At 41.5% G+C, this 17,295-nt stretch overlaps 1 protein-coding gene and 1 long non-coding RNA gene across 4 annotated transcripts in view; both read right to left on the bottom strand.

The window, feature by feature from the left end:
• The window catches only part of furina (furin (paired basic amino acid cleaving enzyme) a), an 81,960-nt gene that overhangs the window by 48,820 nt on the left and 15,845 nt on the right, over positions 1-17,295 (bottom strand). The window lies entirely within an intron of this gene.
• Positions 5,989-7,046, bottom strand: LOC127530531 (uncharacterized). Its single transcript, XR_007937116.1, has 3 exons — positions 6,839-7,046; positions 6,688-6,751; positions 5,989-6,138 (listed from the first exon to the last, which is right to left on the bottom strand). It is a non-coding gene; the product is annotated as an uncharacterized LOC127530531 (long non-coding RNA).

The following is a 17,295-nucleotide window of genomic DNA, read 5'->3' as shown; positions in this document are numbered from 1 at the left end:
GACAAAGGATTCATTTAGAAACATAAAATTGCGAAAGTACAAATGCAAAATGTAGGTGCCTGGTGTTATAAATAAACCAATTCTGCAACCCTGAGCAGACGTTTTTCTTGCATTTACACTGGAATTCAATTAAAATGAATAAAGGTATATAGAAATAAAAAAAGACAAACTCGATGTGTACTATAAAGAAAACAAAGAATATAGCATCTGCACAAGTGTCATGCAATATTATTACTGCAAGTTTATAGACTTTTTAGCAACCTTGTGCTCACAAATTAATTTACAACCATTTTCATAGAATACAATGATAATTTCTAAAATGTGTAAAAGGGTGTGTTGGCTTTGCAATTCTTAGACATACTGCACCATGCAGTATAAGCACAGATGACACATCTCATGCTTTAGACTACAAAGAGCCTTAACCCTACTTATGTAATGACTCCACTCGCTGTTGCCGACTTTACAAGAGTCTTTACAGGCAGTAAAGAGCAGCAGATTTTTTTCCATGCAAATCCGCTGAGCTCTAAAGATGTTTTTTATTAAATTCAAAACAGCAGGGCTGAATTCCAGTCATATGGACCTTTCCAGAAAGTCCAATATTAATAAAGTGTAAAATGTAGAGGAGCTGGTCTAACAGTCTGCTGTGTGCTCAGTGTCACAGAACTTTCCAACATGATGAATCTCTAATCACACTTGTGCAATCTGTCTGACAGCCGGAAACAAACAACTTTTCATGATCAGTCTGCTGGAAATCAAAGGTCGCCCCATTAGAGTCATATTAACAGTTGAGAGATAATCTCTCCCAACACGTCGCCGACTCCCATGCAGATGCCTTGATGAGCTCATCCTCATTAGTGGACTGCATCCATCGCTGGCTACTGGTGTGTGTGTGTGTGTGTGTGTGTGTGTGTGTGTGTGTGTGTGTGCGTGCGTGCGTGCGTGCGTGCGTGCGTGCGTGCGTGCGTGCGTGCGTGCGTGTGTGTTTGAGGTGGGGTGCTGATGGGGAGTCTGGAAAGGAAAGACAGCTAAACCGAGATGGAGGAAATTGGAGAGGGACGGAGAGGAAGCAGGTTTTTATCGCAAGGGAGGCAGTTCTATCACTGGGAAAGCAGACTGTATGATTGCCTCTGACACTCTGAGGGAATACGAAATTTAATCTGAGTTTTGAATCTGTATTAACAGTACAGTAAAACTGATGGCCAAACAGTTTCAAAGGAAAAAGATATGCGCTTTAAAACTGAGGATACTGGGGAGATATTTTTCCTTCTGGGTGTTTCTGCTTTCCAAATCTTTTTCCTGCATATTCTCATGAACGACTGGCCAAATGTGTTCCCATTCAGAGGACTAATTTAATTTACATTTCCCACAAGTGGCATTATTCTGCTTTCAGAATATCCCTAATCCGCACTTTTAACAAGCCGGGGCTTTAAGATCCTGCTTAACACAATCGATATTCTGCCAAAGCCAAATCACAGTCTGGCCACATATTACAATAAGAATCCTGTGATTCTTTAAAGGACTGATTCAACTTTTTCTGTCAATTAGGATAATACAGACTCAATCAGTTTATTGTATGCTGACCGATCATGCTTATTATCATGTGTAGTCAGTTCCCAAAAGCCTGGAGGATTGATGCAACATAACAGCAATTTTCCTTCTTTAAACTATAAATGCACAGTTCTCTGTTCTTGTGTTTATATATGTGCATCTTTAAGGACCGTTAAGGAAAAAAATGCATTTTAAGTAGCTGAGGGCGATGCTTAAACAAAAAAAGTAACTCCTTGAACTCTTAGATATTTATGACACATACCTAAAAGGATTTTTTTTCTTCACTTAATGTTGGACAAAGAAAAAAGTGACAGTGATGGGAAGAGCAGAAGATTTACCATGAATTCAGAGGTGGTTTGCTTCTGAGCCCCACAGGTCTCCTGCTAAGAGCACTAGAATAAATGCCATTATATAAGAAGACATGAAAGCACACTGAAAAAAAAAATCCAGAGTTGGACAGAATTATTGTGCACTGATGAATAACCATGAGGAGCTGATATTAATACAGTGATGAGTCACTTAATATCAAGCAGAGCCACAGATTACAACGCTGAATTAAATAATTAGGCATGAATTTCTGGTCTCATCACATAATTTCTGTTTTTATTTTAAGAACTGATCCCTTAGGAGATTTCAAGGGAGCTTTTTAATGCCCGTTAAGGAACTACATACAGAGGTAATGTCTTTGACGCAGAGCCTGACACCCGAATCACAAAGATTTTTCTATAAAGTTAACAGTGGACCCGAACTGGCAAAGGAGCACCTGGACTGTAAACTGTAAAGGTACAAGGACACCATTAAATGTGGGAGTCTTCATTTCAAATATGACACCGTTTATAATCTATTGCATTTTTTTTACACCTTCCTCTTTTTGTCACTGTGTCACACACACACAGAGAGACAATGAGGATGGTGCAAAAGGTGATTGCCAGTGGGACAAGAGCTAATAAGATTTAAGTCTGCCATCTATTTCGGTCTCCCCTTTTTGCTCTTAGAGCAAAGACAGAGCCCTGCTGCTGATAAAAATACCAAACAGGTTCTTCCCACCACACTGAAGGAGCACCGAGGCCATCTGAGGAAACCGCACACTCTTAATTTCTGAATGGCTCTCCATTTGAAACATTTCCATCACGGTCCTCCACTGAGGACTGTCCCCTTTTGTCTCTGCACCCACCACAGGTAGCTGACCCCTCTGGACTCCAATTTAATGGACTGTCATGAGATCTCCCTTTGGTGCACAGCAGCAGCATTTTGAGGGTGACTTTGAGAAAACATGAAAAGGACATTTTCTTCCACATTGATAGGTGAAGTACTTTTTTTAATGAAACCTGCCTTCAGCAGAAACATTTCTTGACTATTTTTTGTTGTGGTTGCACTTTTACAGTATTTCATTTGACATATTTGTGCTGGGCTTAAGTCGATTTCACATCCTAGAAAACACATTTTTTCAGAATTTTTTTTGTCATTACTACAAGTTTGGTTATTCAGTGTGTCCTGCTGCACGCTGCTGACATGAAATTGAGCCACATCCTCGATCTGCTGCTGCCAACGCCTGAGGCTGTGTGTGATCCCTCTCACTCGACAAAAAGCCTGCGACTCATTGTGCTCCTCCTCTCTGAACCGTTGGTGAAGTGGGGTGAAAGACAGGGAGATCACAAAACAAGATCCACCACACAGATGGAAGAGGGGAAGCCCTCCAAGACTGTTTGTTACACTTGTTTCCATGGAGCCTGGTTAAGGTTCAGTGTTGACAATGTGGTATCTTGTCGGGGGGCCAGGAGGGCAGCAGAATGTGAAAAAGAATTTGATGTTGTCTAAAAAGACAACAATCCTGCAGCCTATTTCTCTAAGCTGCCAACAATAAACTGGGTGATTTGTGTAAGAGATTATACAAAGGAATGCAAAACTAATTTTATTACGCTGTAGATTCTTTTACAGTGCCACAGGCCTTTTCAAAACATGACACCAAGCAGACACAACTGATGTAAATTCGGAATGGCAAGCATTGCACACCTTTGTAATTATGGAAAAATTGTTGAGCGCATCATTCTGGCTGAGTGACTGACTGTCTCATCAGTCATCATTTATCTGCACTGCCATTGTCTTGCCTGGGAAAGACGACAAGCTGAGGCTTTGTGCTTCTATAATGTTATCGCAAAGATGCTAATTTGGACAAAATCCTCCTGCTGCTTCCTCCACAGACTGAATTTGATCCAGTAATGGGTACCTGGCGTCGTCCAGGCCACTGCAAACACACACACACACACACACACACACACACACACACACACACACACACACACACACACACACACACACACACACACACACACACACACACACACACACACACACACACACACACACACACACACACACACACACACACACACACACACACACACACACACACATTCTTTTCGTTTCGCCTGAATCTATTTCAACATCAATTTCACAGATAAATGTACAGCAATAGGCAAGAAATTGATGTTGCCCAAAATTCATCCTGCGACTGCTCACGCATAAAAGCACTAAAATAGGCTACTATCAAAAAAAAGAAAATAAAAAGGTTGTGAAATAATATATTCCTCTATAATTCTCCTTGATAATAACTGGCTCACCCTAATTGAGGTAAATCTACAGAGATGCGACCAGCACAGTGAGACACATCATCAGCAGTGCATAAATGTATATTATAGGCACACCCATTTTCCAGCTATCTGATACAGATTACATCTTTTATGCTCTGCACTGACATCAAAGTTTCCCATAAATGAACTGCATTTACAACTATGACGAGTACCAGGAAACAGCCACGGTCCATTTCTGAAAGCACTTTCGATATTTATCTGTTGAAAGAAACCAAAGGACATCCTGTAAGTAAAGGATCATTTCCCTGAAAATCTCAGTCATCTGTTTAAGTAGATATAAAAGGGAAAATGTACTACACCCAGGTCCAGTGCAGCGTATAAAGGCTTTGTTGGATCTGATGAGGAGTTTTTAGAACCCCGCTCAGCATAACCAGTTAATTTCACAGATGAGACTATGGAAACAGGTTGTTTTCCCAACACCTGCTTTATGGGAAAATATTAAAGTGTTAGAAAATCCTTACAAAAGCAACATCAATTTTATATATATGGCCAAATTTCAAATTTTCCGGTCTTAAACCCTCGACTCCAATACCTTGACATGCTGTGCTTAGACTCACAACATAAGAAATTGAAGAGTCTCTTAAAGGAGGAGAATCAGAGTTGTTCGTCATTATTACGTCATTGTTTGAATGTCTGGGTTCCTGTTATGTTTGTTCTCCTGCACACAATCCTGCCAATCTGCTGATCAACAGGTGGCGATAATGTGCTGACAAACTAAGAAAGGCAAATGTGGGGGAGAAGGAGATCACTAGCCTAGCCGCGCTAGACCCATGCTCTGAAGACGCAAGGGTCTAGGCACGCTCGACAGGGAGGGAGCGGGCTAAAAGGTTGTCTATCAAATCACTCTGCAGCAATTGGGTAGGTATACAACCAATCACGAATAGGCTCCTAGAGCGCCGAAAATCAGAGGATGCGGTAGTTCAGTGAAGCCTTATTTATACAGTCAATGGGTGAAGCTCAAGTACATTACAGACATGTTAATAGAAAGATTATTCAGAGTCGGTGCTAATGGAGCTCAACGACTGTTGTCGTTTTTGTTGTCGACCCTGGCAGAGAATTAAATTCGTTGCCGTGGGTTGTCTAGCACGGCTAGGCTAGTTGTTTCTGTCAGAATCGTCGTGCCTCTGTCGTCACTTAGTTACGCCCGCCTTCTGACTCTACACTCCATGGTGATTCGTCTGGCCAGTTTTAGGAGCATCCAACCTCGGGCCTTATGGAGGGTAACTAGACCCACGCTGGCAGAGAATTAAATTCGTTGCCGTGGGTTGTCTAGCACGGCTAGGCTAGTTGTTTCTGTCAGAATCGTCGTGCCTCTGTCGTCACTTAGTTACGCCCGCCTTCTGACTCTACACTCCATGGTGATTCGTCTGGCCAGTTTTAGGAGCATCCAACCTCGGGCCTTATGGAGGGTAACTAGACCCACGCTGGCAGAGAATTAAATTCGTTGCCGTGTGTAACGCTTATCACTGGGGCAGTAAAAGGGTCAAGAAATGAATAAACGTTAGGACTAGTAGTATGCAATGGGATGGATCTGCCAACAAAGGAAACCGGGTTCATGTAGGAGCTTGGAGGTGAATGAAGACCAGAGGAGACAGAAATTAAGTTTAAGTGAATTATATTGTAAGAATAATTGAAAATAAAATGAACAATATCTCAGAGACAAATCATTCAACAGAGGACAACAAACAAAGGAAAAAAAAAAGAAAAAAAACCTTGCATCAAGTATAAGATGACACTTCTTTTTTAAGTTTGGTTTGAGCGCACAATCTGCTTTATCACGATCCTCACGGTTCAGTTTATAATAATCCACAATCCGGAGAAGTGGGTAAATAAAAAAAAAAAAAATATTTGATTCTACCAGGCTTCAGCTCGCCACCTCAGTAGAGGAATCTGGTCCCATTCAGTGGACGTGATGTGGGACGGGGGAAAAAAACCTGACCTGGAAAGAGGTCATAGGAGAAAACCAATAAGTTTCTCCGTTACTAACATTGTCTTCTGTTAACAGATTAAATTCTTATTCCATCCCATTTCTTATTTCATCAGTAGATTAACACATCATTCACATTTTTTCCAATCAATCAAATGAACGAATAAACATTTACAGTTGCGCAACATTTAAATAAAACAATAGGTTCAGTGTAAAGGTCATTATTAGTACTAATAGCCTAACCCCATTACTGTTCATGGACCGCTAGCTTAGCATTGCTATTAGCATGGCTTTATCAACAATTAATTACAAAACAAACAGAGGTATCGGCAAACAGCAAATATATGACATAGTACTAGTTGTACCCTAAACACAAGAGTCATTTCAGCCATGTTTGGGCATCTGACGAGAAATCAGGAGCCCAAACACAGACAAGAAAGCAGACGAAAATAGTCCGGCGACAACCCGGAAGTGGCAAAAACACATAAAATCACGGGATCTAATGAATAATACGTAATATTGAACATAGGACCTATGTCAGTACATATTAGTTTGACTCACCATTGATTCTGAGAGGTGTGTAGCGGAGGATGGAGGAGTTTGAAGCCGGGGTGCTGCCGGTTCTCTATTAGCATGAAAACAAGACGTGCCAGACATGAGTGCCGCGGCTTAAGTGTTAGCGACACGACTATACAATTTTCAAGCACCTTACCGTAGAGTTATGGAGGGTTTGGCACAAATGTCCAAATTTTAGAGAGCAATGATGATTTGAAAGTGAGTAACAGAAGCGAACACAGTCACAGCCGGAGTGCAGGACTGGCAGTGGGCGCAGCCATCTTGTTTTTTTGGCTAGTCAGGGTCTGAGCCAATCACAGTGCAGGAGGCCCGGAGCTGTGATTAGTGCCACACAGTTCAGGTGTGGGGAGAAATTATGGGGCGTTCAAGTGACCTGGGTTACACGTGGGTTGTCTAGCGCGGCTAGGCTAGGAGATCACCAGAAATATGAAGGAATGTAGATCATAAACTCCACAGGACGTCTTCTAGTTACAACCAGCAAGACAAACTTTTGAAACAGATGAGTAAATAAATCATAAAGCGCATTTTCTTTTCAGTTTGAACTAAGAAGAGTGGTGTGTGCAGAGCATGAAACACACCGAGAATGACGAGCAAATGTGGACCCGCATGGCAGTTTTTTAGTTGAAGTGAGGCTGAGGGAAACTACTGTCAACAGCAATTAAGTTTAATTGAAATTAGTTGCAAGCAGGGATCGTCAGAGAAATTGGGCCATCATGGTTTATTTTGCCTCATCATTTTTTAATCTTATGTGCACATCATCAGAGACCTCAAAGGCAGTGTCCAGCTGAAGCGGCCACGCAGTAATGCTTTGTTCCTCCCAATATGAAATTTATGTGTTCATTTATGAATGTCGATCAACAAAATTATTCATAATTTCCATTCCCTAGGCAGTGTGAACAAATAAGCTCTTCCAACCAAATAATTCAGCTATCAGGGGAAGATATGTTGAATGCAGTTACTACACAGAATTATTCATAGTAGACAGCAGCGCGGAGCAAAACAACTCAGGCCTCATCTACATTATGAGAATGAAAAGCAGTCAGTGGCTTGTCAAGGAACATTAAACTCATATGACATGGCTGCCTTTATTTCAGCTCCTTGTCAAATAAAGCTGCACTTGGTCTGGCATAAAAATAATATCCATCAGACACTTGTTCCAGAGAGAGGAAAGTGTAGACATTAAGCAGTATATTGTCCTGCATATTATATGTGATCCTGGCACAGAAAACATCACAATCAAGCCCAACATCAATACAGTTTACGCAACACAACACAAGTGGAGAGAGCCGAGCTTGCAAGATGAATTACCAGAAGCAATTATGAGCGTATCTGGCTCGTTCACTTGACTAACTTCAATGTCAAACCACATGTTCTATCAAAATGCATGTACTTAAATTTGCCATTTTCAGAGCGTTTGTGGCTTGTACGCGTCCAACAATCTCTGGAGCCGGTTGTTTGAGGAACGAATTTCTCATTAAAGCGAGCAAAGATAATGAATTTCTTACAATTTGCGAGAGGCTGTGGGCTTGACCTAACATGATCAATTAAAAGGCACAGATGTTCATTTTCTCCGCTGTTTCGCTGTGCTTTGTATCTTGTTTAGGGGTTCCCAAGCAGAGTGTTGTCACAGTGCGTCTTCCCTGCCATCAACATCCTCAGCTGGCAAGCGAAGTTAGACGTAACTTTATGCCTCCTCTGCGCTCAGGTTCTTTTCTCGTGCGATCACAACTTGGCTGTTGGAGATTATGCCAAACAAACCTTGAAGGACACAAAACTCACGATAACACTATGAGAAAAGGTCCCACGTGTGTTTTGCTCAGGTTTGAACTGGAGGCTGTTGAAGATGGTGACTGAACAGGGTGAAGCGGCAGGTGCTGCTGTATGCTGGATGGGTCATCATGGGAGCAGGACATGCTCCACGTCGTCTCAGCACACAGACTCTGAGCCACTGTCTATCCCCAACCTCCTCCTCCTCCTCAATCTCACTCACAGCAGGCGAGAGCGAAAACAACAGAGCTGCACATAACACGACGGCTGGATACTGGCAGTGACCTTAGAGCGGCATCAATTCATAGTGTGGATACTTTACTTTTCCCAGAGGGAGTTTTGATTGTTACAGCGTCAATACAACACAGAGACGCACAGATGAAACTGAAATCAAGATCAAAATCCCTGCTGCCCTGCTTCTCGTGCAATTCAATCACTTTCACAATATGCCGCTATAGCTTTACGGCTGTTTGTTAAGCGTAACAAAATCCACACACATAGCTGCTGTAGGTTACTTCACAGTTGACATACTAGCTCCTCAAACATGTAATTACACAAGCTACGCTGACTAGAGATGCCAGAAGAAGCCTGCAAGACCTGTCAGCTTGAGCCACCTGTGTTTCCTCCGATTCTGGCAGGAGGAAGGTTGCAAAGTGAGGAAGAAATGAACAAAAAATAACTTGAGAAAAGGCTCGATTACCTTACAGTAAATGAAAGGACATAAATACACTGCTCGCACAACAGCTGTCTCTCATTCGGTAAACAGACAAGGTGAAACAGAAGTTGTCCAGATGTAGCTGAAATTCACTCTACATCACAAAGGAAATGTAAGAACGCAAACACAGTCACAGTGGGGTATTTAACTAAAGCACAGCATGGCTCTAATGTGTATGATACATGTGTTTGGTATTGTGGTGGTGATTTCAGCGGGTGAAATCCAACACCATAAAACCAGGCTCACATAGTAGGTATGTGGACTCCCTCTGCAGCCACGGTCCAGCACACAGCTGTTTTCACATTTGTTGTCTAGTAAGGCTGCATCTCAAGGTTTGGCGGGTGTGTACCAACTTTACTTGTCTGTTCACATTACTACACCTGTTAAAGTTGATCAGTTTACATTACAATTGTCATCACCATCATAGGGTTTGTAATAAAATCTGTATTGAATTAGAATACCGTTAAAGAAGTCTCAGTAATGTCTTCAGTATTCCAGTTTGTGATAAAGCTGGCAGAGAGCAATGCAATATCGAGTTTATCAGATAGCCTGTTTGAACATAAAATGAAGCCCCACATCTGTTGTGAATCCAATTATCACATGCTTGTCCTCCATTTTCACAGCCACAACACAGATGTAACCTTATCAAACAGAACAACAATGCCAAAAGGTGCGAGATAATCGCGAAAGTGACACCTACAGGAATGCATCCACAATAAAACATAACAGGGACGGGGAATGGAAACATATGACACCTGCAGAATTGATTATGAATGCTAAACCAGACAGTCAGCTGACTACCCCGAATATGACACATCGATCACTTGAACCTACTTGACATTGACACATGTTCTCCTTGTGGGCCCTGTTTCTCGATAAGTGTGTGTCTGCGGTGGCATTTCAGGTCACACCACTGCACAGAGGGGAGCATTCCTTTCCCCTGAAGAGTCCAGTCCGGTCTGGAGCTTCCACTCTGGCCAGCTCACTACCACAACTGCCTTCTGGTCGGCCAAACCGCGCTGCTGCATGGTGGAGGGGACAAAGGCAGGAAGACAGTCCACAACCATTTCCTTCAATCTAGCAACACTGTCAGCATGATCCCCTCGTCAACATGTTATTTTTGTGATGTTGCTCCCTTTGCTTTTTATTCACATGAGGTTCACATTCCTGCAGCCTGCAGCAATATAGCATTAATATATTCTCATGTATCTTTTTTCTGGGGTAAATGTCATGTTGTCATAAAATTACTGTGGCTGAATACAGAAACACACTGTGAGGCAGAGATTAGTTCATGGTTCTCTATAATTTCTCCCTCAATGAGTAATTGTGACTGTGCAAAAAAACAAAGCATGCTTCCTGTAACCTTAAGAAAAAAAGCTGCACCAGTGTCTGAGGTTACCGTAAGCTGGAACAACAAGGAAAATGGAGAACACTCCCAAAATAGACGAACAAGCCGACCTGGTGCCAAATAAGGATAATAAAAGGTTTCAGTCTGTGTTGTGTGCGTGAGTGTGTGATGGGAGGAGGCAGGGGGTTATGATACAGCTAGTATTATAGGTCTGGAAAGCAGTGGGAGGCTGACAGTTTTCTGTGGACTAAACACTGTACCCACTTGTTGGGAAAGCTCCCTCAGAGCTAAGCTCAGCACAGAACTCGGCTATTTCCAATGTACCATAATTGCAGTCCTCTTAGTTTACTTTGCGTATCGGAAAGACGAAGGAATGGCAGCGTTAGACTCTCAGGGAAACCTGGGAACTGGAGTATCTCCACGCAGACTTAGGGGAACGAGAGCTGAAGTAGTCTGGACCACTGCCCTGAGAATGAGAGCGAGCCGCTGAGGCTCACCAACTATAGCCACCACAGTATCCTGTCCAAAACATTGGTAACATTCTCTGAGCAGAAGCAGCCTCCAGAGAAACAGATCCAAACAGATGGACACTTCTCACAAAACAGCCTCTTCACTCTTTCCTGTGCAGTTGGTTTCCTGTATATTGTGGTAAATACAGCAGCAAGCTGGAAATTTTGGGGTTCTTCTGAGCCCATTCTAACATCAGCAATAGTGGACTGCGGCTCTTATAATTACATTTATATTTATATCTGGGCAGATGGGCTGTGCTGTAGTTATCATGCAGTGTTATACAGCTGGACTGTCTGAGGGTTTCCAAATAATGGAAATGTAAAGGAAAAGGTGCTCTGTTTTAAGCAAATGTGCACCTTCAATAGGAACATCTTCTGCGGTTTAACTTATTTGTTGAGCTGAAATTCTAATATTTGCTGTTTTTCTGTTTTAATCATTGTAAATTGAATGTCTCTGGATTTGGTGCTGTTGATCAGGCAAAACAAGCAATGTCAACACAAAACAATAGCACACCAACAAAGAAAAATGGATTGTTTACAGCCCCAGACAAGTGGCACATTATGCTAAATTAATATCAGAAAGTGTCTTGACTTTGTCTTAATGGAAACAACAAAATGTTATGCCTTGGACCATTTTAAAGTGTCAAATAAGATACAGAAACTGCAGCGCATTCCTTTCAGCAGCTAAGAATCATATATATATATATTTTAAAGTATTATTCCCAATCCAGCAACCCAGTGGCAGCAAACTCCCACAGCTAAAAAGCAACCATATAAAGCATCCAATTTAGTCGGCATGGCTTCAGTCAGCAAAACCATCATACACAATAAAGAAGATGAGCGCCGTCTTCAATAGCAAGCATCCAGGGATTCAATTTCACAAACATCTGATGAGGTGGGGGGGTGTATGAGGAGGGGCTGTAACTCACTGATGCATAGCTTACATCAGCTATAAAATATTCATGAACACTTTAACACACACACCAACAACTGATACTGTACACAGATGCGATGAATTTCACTTCCTTCGCAACGAGGATAGATGACCTAGAAAGAAGTCCAGTACTTTTTTAGCCGGTGTCACTCGAGTGTCGAACTCAAACTTGCCAACTTCATGGACTTCCACGGAAACCAGAGAGCGCAGAGAAATGACGGGCCAGTCACGTCAATAAAACAGATGCTATAACGCGCTGGAAGGACAAACACTCCTTTTTCAAGGGATATCAGAAAAATAAACTACCCCCAGCACATGTAGGATTCATTTCTGCCAAGTTGGCAAGAAACCAAAACATTACTGGAAACACTCAAAAACAAATAAGCGCCTACTCAGAGTGCAGTGCTGCGAGGAGGGAACAGCCTGGTGCACAATTGGAAGCTCTGAAAGATGAATTTAAGGTGCAACAAAAAGAAAAAGTGTTTGTTTGTTTGTGCCAAGCAGTATTTTGACAATATTTCTTCGAAGACAGACAGAGCATGTGAATGAAAGCTACTGTTTTGACATTTAGAGGTCGTTAGAACTAAAGAAGAAAAGACTGTAACTGAGTAGAGGAACAAGATGTTTCGTGGATTCTAATTTAGTGACGATACGAAGACATAGTGTACTGGCAGGCTCAAAAAAACGTACTGTGCCTGCGTCTGTAAATTGTACATCATGTACATTGCAACAAAGAAACCGTGCAATTGTCAAACATCATATAAAATGCAACACAAAACCAGAATGCTCTCAAACAGAAACCTGTTTCTCCACCCTTGGCAGCTCTGTGAAGCGACACTAAGTATATCAGTGGAAACGACACCTGATCTGAAATCTAAACCCAAAATCTCTGAAACACTGCAGCACAACAAAACGGCTCGAAACTGTTACAACTTAGCAGGGCTCCTGTTGCAAAGAAAAGAAAAAAATATCACTTGCAGCCGTCATAATAAAGCTCCACCCAAATGCTGCATTCCTCCCACACTGCTGCCTCCATTAGGGCAGCTTTTAAACGTTCACCTCGTTGTTTTCGTTGTAAAAGGCTTATCAGATCCAAGCCTTTACCCCTTTCAAAACGCACCACAAACGACGGCCCCGCCTACCGGGTCAGCTTGCGTGTGCGTGTCGATAACACGAGGAGGGAGGCCGGGTCGTACAGGCCTGGTTAGAAAGGAGCGTCCTGTCCTTGTTATGTGTTCCATGACATGAGATAGAAGATAAAAAAACAGTGTCACAATTTAACCTTCCCTGTGAAGCCACTGAACTGTGGATAACAGTTCAGTGGCTGGTTAAACTGTGACAGTTTTTGGCTTCTATTTCATAATGACATGAGGACCTAATGCATTTTGCTGCTTTTAACTTCTAAAAATCCAGTAGAAATTCATTTAGCAATGGATGCTGGTTCTCCATGACAAACAACATGTTCACACCTGGAAGCTGCCCAGTGCCAACACGGCCTTATCTCTAGCTTGGCCGCTGGAGCACACGGGTAAACGCATTGTTCAGCAGCCCCTTGAATTGTCTTCCTTCCTTAAAGTGATGTGTTAATTCTTCCACCCAGATTTATAGTCTGAGGATCAAATTCATAACCTTACACGGAAAGAGTTTTATAGTATCACATCTTTGTGATATTGATACTTGATGTAAGCCTAATCAAGGAAATTAAAACAAAAAATAGCGAGTGTATGTCTTTATTTCATTATTTTGATCAAAACGTCAATGCTTTACATTGGGAAGGTGTTGAGCATAGACTATTTAATAGGAATTTTTCCATGCCTCTTATGTTGTACTTTTGAATTCTGTCTTTTCTGAATTGTTGGATAGTAACTGGGTTTGGGAGCTGGAATGCAACATGCTGCATCGGCCAGAACAGACCTGGGGATGTTGCAGTCACCTGGTTTTCATCTGTGGACCACCAGCACACAAAAACCTGTAAATACTGCTGACAGACTTCAGTGAATCCTTATAAAGTTTAAACATTTAACAACACTTGTTAAAAGCATTTAGAGCTCATTATTTTCTTAAGCACATTCACAAATAATCATTAGCAAACAAGAACAGCAACTTGTGAAAAACGTGCTGATAGTTCATGCAATAAAGTTGGTACTGTAAATCTAAAGTGCTCATGCCTTTGTGAAAACTTTCAGTGCTTTAGGGCTGCAACCACTAATTATTTTTATAATTAGGTAATCTGTCTGCTCTTAATTGATAGGTCTATTAATCATCTAGCCTATGAAATGTAAAAATAAAAGTCAAAACTATGTCAAACTATTTGTACAAAACTCCCTCCGTACCAAAACCTAAAAATATGTAAAAATATATATTTACCTAAAAATTGTAATCAGTTCATGAAGACATCTTGATCACCAGAGCAAACCTGCCCTGTGATTTAAGCATGTGAGCTAAACAATGATATAAAATACCTGAAAGTAAGTCGATAATTATACGTTTTACTTCACCCAGGTGTTTTCTGTAAGGAAACTGGAGCCGAGGTGCATGAACACAAACAGCAGGCTGCTCCCATTATTCCTACGATTATCATGTGTGAGTATAACAAAAAATACTTCTTTCCATTTCACGACTGACATTCCTCACATAGTTTTTCCCTCAGTGTGTGTGCGTGCACGCACATGTAAGCATGCTCGTGTTTAAAAGCTAGAGCGGTGCCTGTCCATGTATTTTCATGTCCCCTCAGCACATCTGGCTCTTGTTACAGCCCCTGTGACCTGTGTGTGGTTCTGCTCCATCCCAGCCCCCATCGCTCCTCTGTGGGAGAGCAAAGTAATGACTGAGTGCTGCTGGGCCTTTGCTGCTGCAGTTCCCAGGACTCCTGACAATATGGGTGGTTCGCTTCTTTGCTCTAGGCTGGAGATGGCCTCCTGCTGACCAGTTTGTTCTGTTTTTTTTTTCTCATCTCTGTCTTTAGAATCACTTTTTCACAAAGGAGAGTGTGTGAAGCCAGTGGCTGCTTCAAGCAATCATTTATGTCATCCTGAGGGTATGTCTCCACAAACACTGATTCATGAGGTGTTTTTGTCCTCTCATAATGTTGGCCTCCTCTACTATCACTGCGGGTCACAACACTGGGGTTTTCCGACAAGATAGCAATTATTAGTTTGACCGGATGCTGTGTCCTTTTGATTAATAACCTAATCTGAAAAGATAAAAACATACAAGGCTGCAGAAAGTTATCAGTGGTTGAGCTATAATGAAAATACTGACAAACTGAACTGGGACAATAAATCTTACTGAGGTTTTCATATCAACTCCACCCCAGACACCAGAGATTGTTTTCTAATTTAGGGTCGTAAAAATGTATTATTTACAGATAAAGGCACACCATGCAGCCACAACACTGAAGTCACCTGCTTATTATTGTGTAGGTCCCGTTCGTGCTGCCAAACCAGCCCTGTAATAGTATAATGAATAGTTTAATGAAAACAAAACCCGCAACCTGCTAACAAAGATACCACAATGATTGTCAGAAGTCTTTTATGTCATAACAACCTGGAGGCTCATGGACACAACTGAGATAAAAAAGAAAGCATGCTACTTAGATATGATATGATAAGACCAGTAGCGTTTTCCAGGAACACTCCGGCAACTTAAATGGACAAAAATAACGGTCAAATGTAGAAGAAATGATCGAAAGACAATTCTCCGGTTGCCCAAGCTTTTTCACAGCTGTAAGAAGTGTGTAGGCGTGATGGTATTATGCTTCAACTCCATGAAACCGCTAATGATGGATGAGGACCAACTCTGAACTTGTTTATCTCGATTTCTTTTCTTTTGCTAGGTTATACAATTAAATACTTGGCTACTGAGTCACATTCATTTACTTATAAATGGTGGCACGTTTTTCCAGATCAGTTCCATATCTTACGTAATTATCTTCAAGCTATATTGAAAGTTGTTGGCGTTTAATGAATAGATTCATTTTAAATTGAGCACCTGCAGATTGTGGCCGATCTATGGACTGCCTCTGAAATAAAGAGTTTGGTGAGATGCCAAGACCTATGCTTCCAAAGCTGATGTAACTGCTGCAATTTGTGAACATGTTCACCTTGTGTGGTTATTAGATTTCTAAAACGCAATGTCATCGTTTTATTTACTTAAATTGTCCTCAAAGATTTCCATTGTAAATCGCATTACAATGCTTCAAGGTAAGAGAACACAACATGTTGGCTGGCTGACAAATTTGAAAGCCACGAACCTTTTTCTCCCCGACTTCAATGTTTCTGATGTTCCCAAAATAACAAAAAGGTTACCTGCTGTAAAAGTTTTTAAATTGGTTGTAATTTAATACTTGGATTTTATGAGCAGAAACATTCATATACACTGTACCAGATATTTTTTGTAATGTTAATGGATTAAGATTTAATTTCAGGAATATTGGCTCCAAAATTACCTTACGCTCAACACAGAAGTCTCCAGCAGAGCAAACAGGATAAGTCAATCTCTGCAGTTCATTAACTTTAAAGAAGCGCGCCTACACTGAGATGAAGTGAGAGGTCGGAGTGTGGAATAAAAAGGAGGCTCTCTCACTGATTAAAACACAAGAACCAAAGGCAGAGATGCACCAAAGATGCTGCAGAGATGCACCACTCCGCTGCTGATCAACCATCCCAAGATGAGAAACCATACATTCCTCTGGATAAAAAGCCTGGCCTTTTAATGGGTCCACACCAAACAAGGGCCCAAATCCAACTGTTCTGTCTGTGAACTGTTTTTTCAGCATTCATTACTGAACTTCAAAGCAGCACCGTCTCTAAGGGACATGCTACGCTGACTGTACAGGCCTGCACACTCCATTAGAGCCATCAGCTCTCATTGGCTAAAGTAGGCCAGAGCCACAGCACACAGAGTGGTGTGTTAAAGATTAATGAAGAAACGGCCCAAGTAAAGCTTACAAAACATGCTTAAGCATTATAAAATATTTAGAGGTGGCAATCTACATAGCTGGTGTGTTTGAGCCACATGCTTGACTCAAGGACCCTGGAAAGGCCCTCAGGGTATAGTAACAAATCATGGATGAATAAAAACAATGATGCTGATTCATAGCTGGCGTCCATTCAAGCCTGTGTTAACTGCAGACTATATCATATGATAGACAACAGCGAATGGAGAGAGCAAGACCAGGGAAAAAACGTATTAATATTCTACTCTTAGGCTCTCTCGGTGTGTTCGACTGTCAACTACGGAAGTGTTTTATGTATGTGGTAAAAAAGCATCTGTCATCTTCACAATGATTTAGTGATTTTTGCACCAAAGCCCGACTTAA

The sequence above is a fragment of the Acanthochromis polyacanthus genome, chromosome 2, assembly GCF_021347895.1.
Source record: "Acanthochromis polyacanthus isolate Apoly-LR-REF ecotype Palm Island chromosome 2, KAUST_Apoly_ChrSc, whole genome shotgun sequence".
In the NCBI taxonomy this organism is placed as follows: Eukaryota; Metazoa; Chordata; class Actinopteri; family Pomacentridae; genus Acanthochromis; species Acanthochromis polyacanthus.
The sequence above is the reverse complement of the archived record's forward strand: the minus strand, read 5'-3'. Positions and strand labels throughout refer to the sequence as shown.